At 37.8% G+C, this 12,058-nt stretch overlaps 1 long non-coding RNA gene across 1 annotated transcript in view; it reads left to right on the top strand.

Annotated features, from left to right (window-relative positions):
* The window catches only part of LOC142084159 (uncharacterized), a 145,874-nt gene that overhangs the window by 97,466 nt on the left and 36,350 nt on the right, over positions 1 to 12,058 (top strand). The gene's annotated exons all lie outside the window — the stretch shown is intronic.

Raw genomic sequence — 12,058 nt, 5'->3', positions numbered from 1 at the left:
AGAGTGTAGCGGTGATGCCCTCCCAGTTTCATTCTTGTTGTAAGTATTAGGACTTGGGAACAGCTGTCTATTTTTGTCCACAGTATTTGCTGCTCTGAAGCTGCCAGCTTAGATGACTGTTGTAGGGTGAATGATTATCACTATCTGTTAGGCCTGAGGTGAAACCAGTTTCATACAAAATAGAAAGCTGAGTATATTTTTATAACAGAATAATTTTGAAATGAAAGTAATTCTTCTGTTTCTTGAACTATTATTTCATCTGCTGACCAATAAGGAATTGCATATTGCAGTAGTTCTTATTTCAGTCAAATCTGTGTAAGTTATGATACAGACTTCAAGCCAAGAGGATTTGTGTTTTAACAAGTCAGAGTCATTATTATTAGATGATTATATTAATAAGTGTGATGAGTTTCTGAACTTTGTTATTCCAGTTAAATACAACCTTCTAAAAGTTAAGGGTTTGCGTATGTGTTGCTCAGTTATTCGAAGCCATTGGGATGCAGCTTTCAGCCAATGAACTTCTAATACAGTTATTGGTTTAAAAAAAAAAACCAGACAGTTGTACATTTTAATCTTTTTTACTGCCAATATTGAAGGAAGTCTCCCTCATCTTTTTTGCTCAGTGAGATAACTTGACTGATAACCTTTATATAGTTCAGGGACTTACTTCATTGCTTTCTAATAGAGTTTCTGGAGAGTATAGATTTAGATTACAATGTCGAATGGCCATAGTGCCTCAGGGAAATATGTTCTCATTAATGGACTTGTTAATGATTATCGTTGAAGAGACTCTAATAGTATCAGATGTAAACGTTGTCACAGACCTCTATCTTTATCATGCAGATATGGAGATGCATCATTAATTCATACAGACTGATTCTCAGAGCTGTGCAAATTGATGCAGTATGATAATGTCTGAAGGAAATTAAAAGCTGTGCATTATCAATTTAATATTTCAGATTTCTATTTCCAATTGATACGATCTAAGAGATAAGAGGAATTGAACCGCAACAGTAGTATGGGTCATTCAAAAGAGATCAAATTCAGACTATGCCTCTATCAGTTCCAGCTTCACTATGCTCCTTTGTGTCCCCTTTGAGAGGGATGTGACAAATACAAACTTATATCAGTGAAGTCTCTCGGCTGCAAAGTTAAAAACATATGTGCTATACAAGCACAAAAAACCTAAATAGGTGGGTGCTAAGATAGAATCTAAAAGTAGCTTTTCAATGACCTGTTTTGATATCAGACTGTCCTATTGGATTGGTCTCCCTAAATGAGGCGGGGGGAGGTGGAAGAGCAGATTTTACAAATGGTGGTGGTGTTAAGTTGTCCTAAAAGGAGGACAAAACATGAGCAGCTAATAGTGTCACTTGTGCTGAATTGTAACCGGTTGTGAAGTCATGAACGAGAGACTTCAACTCCAAACTCACCAAGGGCAAATGTATTGTGTGTAAAAGAATTTGCCTTTGAAAAGGCAAATGGGATATCCCTCATGAAAGATATACAAAGTTAACGAAGTATGGAGATATTATTTTAGATCAGTGAAGAATCAACAAAACCCTGAACTAAGCATGTACATCAAACTAAGGAGTAATTGATCTCATACAGGAGAAAAATCACAGGAGCATGTAGAATAATGTCAAGATGAAAAGCACACTACTAGAATGCTACATATGATTGGGAGATACATAGATTCTCTCGGGTCTGCTCAATTATATTCCTATTTGGGGGAAAATGCTATAAGAACATTTTTTGTGTCTGTGTCTGAAGCGTAGAGCAGCTACAGCATTCATCTGTTACAAACTATGAAACTTTGAGAGAATATTAGCGAAAAGCATTTGAGGAATTGATGAAAGGAGTCAATTATGGTCCAAGTCAGGAGGAATGCTATCTCAATCCATATGCCCCATACTTTTACGGGTACAGATGAAAGATTACAGAAAGTAAGGTCTTGCAGAACTGGAAAAGATGTAAAAATGAGTATTGACAAAGGAAATTTACATCAGAGACTCTTCTTGCATGCAGGACAGCAGTAAGGTAAGTCACCTGTGAAATCAGATCTTAACACAGCTATGGTAGAAAATTCATGCTTAGTGCTATGCTACCAGCAGTCAACGTTGAGACACCGCTAGCTGTGACTGTCCTAGGTGGGATCAGTCAGGATATGCGTAAGGTGCCACAGTTACGCTACTTACTGCTGACGTAGTGAGTGAGCAGAAGCTAAAGCACAAAAAAGTTCTTAAGTAAGGCTTCAGTACTTTTACCTTCACAAGAGGAAGAACTCTTGAAAAAAAAGCTTTATTTCTAGTATTTCCTGCCCTGTGTACACTTGAATCTCACATTGCTTTTAAGTTATTTATAGACCTATGAAATGAAGTATTCTAATTACTTATTGTTGTGGTTTAACCCCAGCCAGCGACTAAGCACCATACAGCCGCTTGCTCACTCCCCCCACAGTGGGATGGGGGAGAGAATCGGAAGGGTAAAAGTGAGAAAACTCGTGGGCTGAGATAAAGACAGTTTAATACATAAGGCAAAAGCTGCGCACGCAAGCAAAGCAAAACAAGGAATTCATTCACTACTAACGGTTATGTGGGAAGACAAACGCCATCACTCCGAATGTCCCCCCCTTCCTCCTTCTTCCCCCAGGTTTACATGCTGAGCATGACGTCACGTGATATGGGATACCCCTTTGGTCAGTTGGGCTCAGCTGTCCCAGCCGTGTCCCCTCCCAGCTTCTTGTGCACCCCCAGCCTCCTCGCTGGTGGGGTGGGGTGAGGAGCAGAAAAGGCCTTGACCCTGTGTAAGCACTGCTCAGCAGGAACTAAGACATCCCTGTGTTATCAACACTGTTTTCAGCACAAATCCAAAACACAGCCCCATGCCAGCTACTATGAAGAAAATTAACTCTGTCCCAGCCAAAACCAGAACACTTATCTCTAATGAAAACATGCAAACATCTGAGATTGGTCCACTGCTGCTGTAAAATGTCATTTTATTAAATTTCTTCTATGAGGCAAGAGAGGAATCGGTGCTCTTTTTCTGAAATTTTACATATTCTGCTGGCATTATTCTTGCTGCAATACACTCTGCTCTTTTCTGAATTCCCAGGACTGAAGAATAATGCTCACTTGCTTCCTCTCAGTTGTTTGGACATTGTCTTTTTAGGGGGCTGCCAAGCCTTTGACAACGTGGAGAGTGTATTGTAACATCTGTAATGATTACCTGGCTTGCTATGAAAATTTGGGGAAGTGAAACTTTAGCTTTTTTGTGCCATGTTAACTCTACTTTTCACAAAGGTAGTTCTCTCTCTCTTTCTCTCTCATCCATACCTGTTTGATGTGGTTTTTATGTTGCCGTCTGTGCAAAACAAAATTTGCCACCTATTCATCTCAATCTCTCTGTCACAGTTCTCACCTGCTTTTAATTTCCCCTTAGGAAGTCACTTTCTATCCCCATTGCAAGGTTCTAATTTTAATAATCCCAGTCCATCCAGAGCTGTTTCCCCAAAGAAATATTTCACTGCACACATCACTTAGTGTGTTGATATTTCTTGTTAGTATGCAGTGTCAGGTTAGCACCTCTAGATAACCTTGATAAATTAAAAATTGGCTTATCAATATTCAATCAACCTAGCTCATTTATCCAAATGTCTGACTTCCTTTCTGTCAGAACTGAGCTAAAGAGGCTCTGCAAAAGTAAATGGAATTAAAATTGTATATTTTCCTTTTAAACAGAAATTAAATCAATCTGCTGCTAGTGCCACCTTAAACACCATGGTTTAGCAACAGTGATATAATAAACAGTGGCAGATATGATATCACAAAATGTTAGTTTTCATTAGACAGTTATTCTTTGAATACAGTGAACATCTGATCAGGACTTTATTAGGAAAATTTGGGAAAGGTGGGTTTGGCCTGCCCAGTTCTTTCTATTACTGTTGAATCTTGCTGATTCTTCTATGTCATTTTTTAAATTTAGAGAGTTTTATATCTTCCAAAGGGCTGGGGGGCAGTTGGGGTAAGCGCATCCTGAACTCATCTTCTTTTAGCATACTGACAGCTACATAATTTTCCAAACCAGATCTCCCTTCATCTTGTGCTTCATTGCCTTTGCAGTTTAGAAATCCTCAAACATCCCTTTGTGTTTGCACAACAATTGTTATACAGTATTTTCTGTAACTGTCCCCTCAGTTAATCAGCTGCTTTTACTGCCTTGGACCAGTCTTTGTTGCCCATCATCTTGGTTTTGCAAATTACAGTGTAAGTTATTCAAGGGAAATGACAGTGTTGTTTTAACATTATAACAAAAACCTAACAGCACATCACGTGAAAGGACAGGCTTAGAGAAATTCACCAGGCCAAGGCTTTCAAAAGTCGTGGTGATTTTGGGGGCCTGTACTGTGATGCCGTAAATAGATCTGATTGTCAGCAGGCAGATGGGCAGCAGCACTGTCACTGAAGAGGCTTCTCATCTCTCTCTGCTTGAGAACAGCTTTCTTTGATGTTCTGATCCCTTCAGGCAGGGACCCTGAAGCTCCAGGATGTTCTGTGATATGTTCCTAAAAACGTTCACGTGCTCATTTCTCAGTGGCTTTCTGTTGATGAAAACTGTCTGCATTGTCAGTCAACAGAAGGCAAAAAGAGGCCAATCTTTTATCACAATAATAGACCTCATTAATTTATATATAGCATGAACCCTGAAGGCCCTAACTCATAAAATCAAAGTTTCCTGGGAGTTTATCACCTAGGTTCAGTTTGTATTGTAACAGTTGTCCTGGAAACAGGGGACTTCAGCAATTCCCTGATTTACTTGTTTTCAGTGATCTCTAATTTTGTGGTGAAAATGAATTCCTTATGAAGCTCCAAAATTATTTGGATTTCTGGTTTTTGTTATCCCTGTTGCCAACTCAGAAATGGTCTTTGCTAAGCACTGCTTATTCTACTAAAGTTAATCTACATAGGTTTTTACATTAAGATAGTTAAAATGATTTCAGCCCTGCCAAATTAAAAAACCTAAGGTCAAGCAATTTCCCTTTGAATTAATTTAAGCAAAACATTTAAACAAAACCTTGTAGGTTTAAAACCTTAAATTTAGAAGTAAAAATATTGCTTTAAAAGGAAAAATAAAAAAAAAAATAAAAATTACATAAAATATTTTTATATGTTTGTTTTACAAGGAATTTTATTCTCTAAATTTTGTATCCCTGTGAAAAAATGAATTATCTGCACAGTTCTAATGGCTTAATTATCAGATAAACTGATTCAAGAATTCAAGTACATTTTGTACCCTTAAACTGCTTCCATAACACTCTCCTTATCTGAACTTGACATAGTGTTATAACAAAAGGCCAATAAAACATGGAAGACAGAGTCAATGAAAAGTAATTTTCAGGAAATTCCCTCCCAAGATTTGAAAGTTTTCCTGGAAAATATGCGAAAGGATCAACATTTTATTCTTGAAAACGTCCTAGCAATTTAAAAATGTGTACCTAGTAAATTGGTTTCTGAATTTTGCAGTTGCCCAAGGATATGAATATTAGAAAATGTTAAGGCTATTTTCTTAACTTCATTCTTACATGAGAACTTGCAAATTGGTGTTTAGTAACTCCCCAGAGAGTCTTTATACCACCCCCCCTACCCCCCCCCCCCCATTGGAGTTTGATTAATGCCCTAGGTCACTCATAGATTCTTCAGCTATTCTTGCCTTCCCCCACCCCCCACCCTGCCCCAAGGGCAGTTATTTTAAAATTAAATAAGTATAAGATGTGTTTAATTAAATCCTGTCAAGATTCAAAGGTTTGGTTCACTTTAAAAGCTCAGTACAATTGCTGCTAATTTTAAAGGAACCAAAGAAAATGCTTCAGACAGTGACATGCACCACGGAGAAAAAATACAAGGCGAAATGCAGGCAGGGAACTGCTGTTCTCACTTTTTTTATCTGAGCAAGTTGTTGCACTTTTATATTAGATAAATATTTGTGTGTTTTTCCTAGTTGGGTTGGCAGTGCATTTTTAAAAAGTGAGCAATTGCAAAGCATATACAATATCAGAGGTGCCATTTGATATCATCAAAATCTTGCTCTACTAGTTTCACTATAATCTAGGTAGAAATGTAACATAGGAATGACCTTATTGTATGGTTTTGCATCAATAACTTCTTTGTAGTTTGGTCCAACCACACATTTACCCTGGATTAAAGTTGCCAATTTGAATTCTATAGAACAATGGTCTGTTTTATTGTCGAAACAGTGCAGAGAGGCAGCGTTGTCCTGCTGCTGATGTTATTGTTCACCAAATAGCTTTCTAGAAGCAGGTGGGAAAAATGTGCCCATTTCAGAGCTGATTATCTGTGTTTAGGATGTCTGCTGCTTCTTTAAATCACTAGCCCTACAAAGCAGGTTTTGCATGGTTAATCTGTGCCTGTTTGCCTGTTCAGTATATCAGACCGCTCTGTTCTGTAGTTCCTGCAGGGTAAGCAAGTGCCCTTGGGGATGTGTGGCTGGAAGATGCTCCATGTCCTCTACTCATTTCCTTCCACTGCAAGAAAGAGTTTTTCTGTCGGGTTTGGAGTTATGGAGTAGGATGGAGTAAATGAAAGTACCTGAAATGAATAGCAGGTGAGGAGGGGGTGCATCCTGGGACACCGGCCAGAGGATGAAAGTCAAAGTCTGTTCTGAAGGTACAAAATACTTCTGTGTTTGAATAACAGCAAAGAGGAAAGAAAACACAATTACCAGTAACAGAAGCTTGAAATATCCAGACTGGAACACGATTCAGTGGGTAGGAAACTTTGGTAACCACAGTAACGGTAGGCGGCTTCAGCCTTTGAGTTATTCATCCTTGCAGCAGGAATTCAGTAGAGCAGTGGTGGAATTTGTGCTTGTCCCTTGGAAAAGATAAAACAGACCCTAAGGATGATAACGTGGAGGAGAAAGCTCCTTCAGAGTTTTGAATTTTAACAGAAAACCTAAGGTTTCCACACAGCTTACTGTCTTGTATGTAACTAGTTGAAAGTCTGTCCAAGGAAGAACTAAGAGAAGAACCTCTTTGCCTTCATTTTGCAGTTTCATGTTAGCTTAGTTCTGTGAAATGCAGATTTTCGTGATACTATACTGGAAGCTGTGCTTACTTGACTATCTGTATACTATGTATTTCCTTTTAAACAACGTTTAGATTTCATAGTAAATCACATTTTGAAGTTAACCTTAAAATCTGCAGTTACTAACTGCTCTTGCTACTTAAACAGTATTAACAACATATCTGAGAAAATCTCTGCCTGTATTGCTTTGACTTTTGCAATACCTGTGATGTGCACTATGGTTTTAAATCAGGTCTAAGAACCAAATGTTGTGGTTGGTTGAGAGCTAGGCATCTAAAGCTAGGAGGCTATTGTCTAACAAAAGTCATGGTAGTTATGTACAGGGAAGGCTATCTAATGTCTTAACACACTGTTTTCTTACCTCATGGATTATCACCTTCTTCCTAGGAGTCACCGAAGGTCTGGCCAAAACCCATGTGCCCTAGCTTTACCTGTCTGTTTCTTTGAACATTCTTTAGCAGAAGGCCCTAAGCACTTTGCAAATATTGAATGTTCTTGTATAAGGAATGGTGTTCTGAGGCATGGAGTAGTGACGTAGCCTGTCAAATCAACGAAGCTGTCAGTGGCAAAATCCACAATGTCTTGTCTCCTCTTTCTCCTGCCCTTTGCACAGAAAACACTAAGAATTCCCCTGGGAAACTTCAGAGTAGGGAAGGGAGAGAAAAAGTATGAAAAATAAAACTAATTTTTAGTTTTATTAGTTTAGTTTTTAATAAAACTAATAAAACCAATATAATTTTTTTATCATACACACAATGAAGATCAGTTACCTCAAAATATTGAAACCTTAACTCTGAATTTTTAAAAAATTGTTTAATTTTAAAAGAGATCTGGTCAGCTTATTTCCCATAAAATTGCAGAGTACTGGTTTTGTCTCTAATAATGGAAAGAAGGAATCAGATCTTTTGATGGGGATGTGGAGGTGGAAAACCAGTATGCTTAGTGTCTTTCATGAGATCATGTGTGCTGTAAAGTTAACATAAACATTAAAATACAGAGCATCTGTAGCCATATGGGAGGGGGTGAACGTGGTGGCTGGACGGACTTTATTCCAAAACTGAATTTCACTGAATACACTGGTGCATAAGTCTGTGGGAGATGCTGGTGGGAGGTGCATGTCAGCCTAACCTCAGGCAAGGAAAAACAAGCCAGGGTTTGATAGGAAGATGAATCATATTATTCTGTGAATGTCCCGCTAAATCTGACAGAGAGCAATTTGGCCCAGATGTTAGCCCTAAACCATTTACTTTCAAATGCCCTTTCCATTAGATAATGCTGGTCAAAGAAATGAACTCACTTAATGGATGCAAATTAAGCTTTTTCTTAATCTCTGATTGTTAATGACTTTGTTCTATATTGACTACCCTACACATTTGCAGGACTCCACAGATGAATATTTACTGCTGGTAGAGAGGGAGGTTTCAGTTTCTCCAACAGCTGGCTTGCTTGATAAGGCCATATTAGAATATAGATTCCGGAGTAGAGTTTCACAGGATTTTCAGAACCTCTTTTAAGCCTTCAAAGATGCTGAGCAAATTGTAAGTTTGGAGCATTCTTGGTTTATTGTGAGATCCAAATATGTTTGTGCTAGAGAAATAACTGGAGTGTTTGGATATTATTAGTAATACAGACTTAGAAAAAAGTATTTAAGAATTTACAGCCTCCTTCTGCTGTAATTAGTGCATATTTGTTTTAAATATTTCATAAAATATTATCTTATTCTGTCTATAAATTTTCTTTCATGAACTCCTTCAATGTAAGTGATGATAACGGTGCCCTATTTTTCATCTTAACCAATTATAGGTCTAATATGTGAATCAGCACATATTCTTTGTATAATTGCCATTTCTGTCCTGTACTTCATGTTTAGATGAAGTAAAAAATTGCTCTTATTTTTTCTTTTTGTGATCTGAGCTCATTGGAGAGGCAGAGAAAGAGCAAAATAATTTACTTCATTTTAGCAACAAATAAAAATTCTAGGCTTTATTTCAGCCAGGGTAAAACTTATAAAAAGATTTCTTTTTCTGAAGAAAAGAAAATGGCTTGAACTGAAGAGGTATTAATTTCTACTGTACTTTCAATTTCCTCTGGCATTTATGGAAGCTGATAATTAGAATTAATGCCCAAAAAGGGAATTACTGATACAAGGATGAAACATATCTTATATCCCTTCTCATGGATGTATATACACTCACCATCAGGTAGGTAGCTATATGTCCTTTATCTTGACAGGCACGTTATGTATGTAAATTATATCCTGGTTTACTTCTGTTTATAAGTTGCTAAGCATTTGGTCATCTTTGTACTTTGTGATGTGTCTTTTGACTTTTTGACTTACAAGAAGCAAAATGCTTGGCAGCCAACCATTTTGGTGGATGGCCATATCTGCAAATGATACTAATTAACGAAGTTTCCTTGCCTTCTGCAAGGAAAGCCTAATTTGCAGTTGCATTAAGATTCTAACCGTCACTAAAGAAAGTACTATCTAGTGGGATGATTGGCATGAATTTCTTTCTCCAGGGAATACTGAAAAACCAAAACAAGGTAAAGTTTTTAATTTTTCTAGTGTAACTAAATTCATACCTAAATGGACATGTTTCTGCTGAAAGGTATGCAAGTAAGAACACTCTATACACTGGGCTTCACTGCTGAATCTTAATTAGACTACAGTATTAGCTTGAATGTCAAGCTAATGACCGTGAGGATGCCTACTAATGAATATGAAGTCAAGCATAACTTTGGAATAAACTAAGAGAAAGGTAAGTTTTATTTTTAACACCTTTGTTCTCATAAGTTTTCTTTTTATGATCATGAAGATATTCACGCATGAAAAAAATACTTTCTGGCTAATGATCCAAAATGCAGTCCCGGGCACATATGGGAAAGCACTAAGACTGCGGGGGAATGACCTGGTCACCTCCAGAGTGGGTGCAGTGGGCAGCAGTCCTCCTGACCTTCTCCTTCATCTCAGATCTCATGCTGTGTCTCTCCTTGCAAAGCACTGGTGTCCCTCAGCAGAGGCCTGCCCAGCAGGAGTGTATTTCTTTGGGCAGTTTGGCGGGGGATCTCTGCAGGGCTGCCAGCTGGGCGGGGTGCTGATGTGCTGAGGTTGGAGAGCCCCAGTATGTATATTGGGTCCCCAGGCTCCCTGGGACATCCTCCGGTCTGTCTCTGTGTGTAGAGTGCGAGTAAACCCTCAACAATTTAAACTTTTTAAATACTCATAGGTAAGTAATGAAAATCCTCTTTAGACAATTAAAAATGCTTAGCTATTAGCTAAGCAGCTGATGGTGGCCAGCCAGCGCTGGCAAGATTACTGGTGACTTTTATTTTAAAATGAGAAATCTAATAACTGGGACTTCTCGCTAGGATGAGAAAAACATTTCTTTGCCTTAATGTATTGTACATATTTTTCCACTTTAACGATAAGGGTAGCCAAAAAGCATGAAAAAAATCTATAATTAGCTCCAGCTATATAAGTATAAATCCATATGCTAGTTAGCCTTTAGAAAAAGAGCCATTTGTGTTAAATTCATTAAGAATTTCCCATTAAAAACTGAGCACTCATGAATTAGTTTGACAGAGAAAAACTGCTGGAGCGTTTGCTTGGATTTGGCTTGGTACGCTCCCAGCCTTTGTCTTCACTGCAAGCATGGCTGCCAGTTATTTCACCCAGCCTAGCCACAGCCTTGGAGCCCAGAGTGATTTGATTAACAGATGATGAATTATGCTAACTTGAACTGTGGCTTGTGGTTGAAGTCCCACTGCATTATTACTTTGATTCTCAGCAGAGTTTCAATATTATGCCCAGGCCCTATTAGGCTAGCTAGTTCAGATTTGAAGCATTTCTTAAAATTAAGTTAGAGATATCGGTGATTGGATGGGAGTTCATTTATAGAAAATATATACGCATATAGCTTTTGCTAATACTGCAATGAAAGAAGGCTGAATAAAGATATAAGTCAAATGTAAGCATCTTATCAGAAATGTTCACAAAGTTGACAACAAATTCAGCTTGTGAGACCAAAGCGTTTTCATTGTGAGGTGTCTGAGTAATCTTGAAACAAGCTGCTGCTTTTTTTTCCTGTTTACACTGAAAAATCTCCCCCAAAATCTACGAGCGTTTTTTTCCTCTCAAAGCACAGACGCTGAAAGTAGAGGTGTGGGTGATGAAGGAGAATGCTAAAATATGAATAGAAGTTATAATTATAGCAGCCCCTATTCTGTTGAAGCAGAGTTCTCCGTATTATCATAAATTTCTAAGCTCTCTTCAGAAGCTGCAATACTGAACCTAATTTATTGTTAGCTTTGTTTTGAAGCAGTTTAGACCATGACTTAATTTATTTGATTAACCAAGTTACCTGCATGTTGAGTCCTCCACAGTTCAGGTAGGGAACTGCCTGCTATATTAATCCATTTGTCTTCAGGAGATGTTCAGTTCTTCTGCATTTTTTTTTTTTTTTTTAAAGGTAAGTGTGCAAAGAGTTAAAAAAAAAAAAAAGACGTTTTGACATTGAAGAAATACTTATAATTGTGTTTTAGCAGTAGTTTTTGTCAACTTCTTGACTAATACTCCGTGCATCTTTCTCATGGTTAATTTTTCTTAGCGTCAGCTAGTACACATTATTCTGCACTCTTTCCTCTAAAATTTGAATAAATTGAGTGAGAGCTTATGATTACTCCCCTGTTCATTATCACCCAGGCTCAGCTTGACTGAGTCACAAGAGGTGGGGGAGCGTAGGCTAGAAAAGAAGAAATACACAAAAAAAGAGATGATGGTATTGCCATAAATACTTTAAAAATGCTTGTTGGAACACATAAAAATTAATTATGTTACAAAGAATATTGTGCTTCCCAACCCATGGATTACTGCAATTAAGCTCCTACTTTGTTTCCAGATCTATTTATAGTTCTTAGATTATGTGAGGTCCTTATGAAATTGTTTAGTACCCATG

The sequence above is a fragment of the Calonectris borealis genome, chromosome 7 (assembly GCF_964195595.1).
Source record: "Calonectris borealis chromosome 7, bCalBor7.hap1.2, whole genome shotgun sequence".
In the NCBI taxonomy this organism is placed as follows: domain Eukaryota; kingdom Metazoa; phylum Chordata; class Aves; order Procellariiformes; family Procellariidae; genus Calonectris; species Calonectris borealis.
Note: the sequence above shows the minus strand (reverse complement) of the source record. Positions and strands in the feature narration are given on the sequence as shown.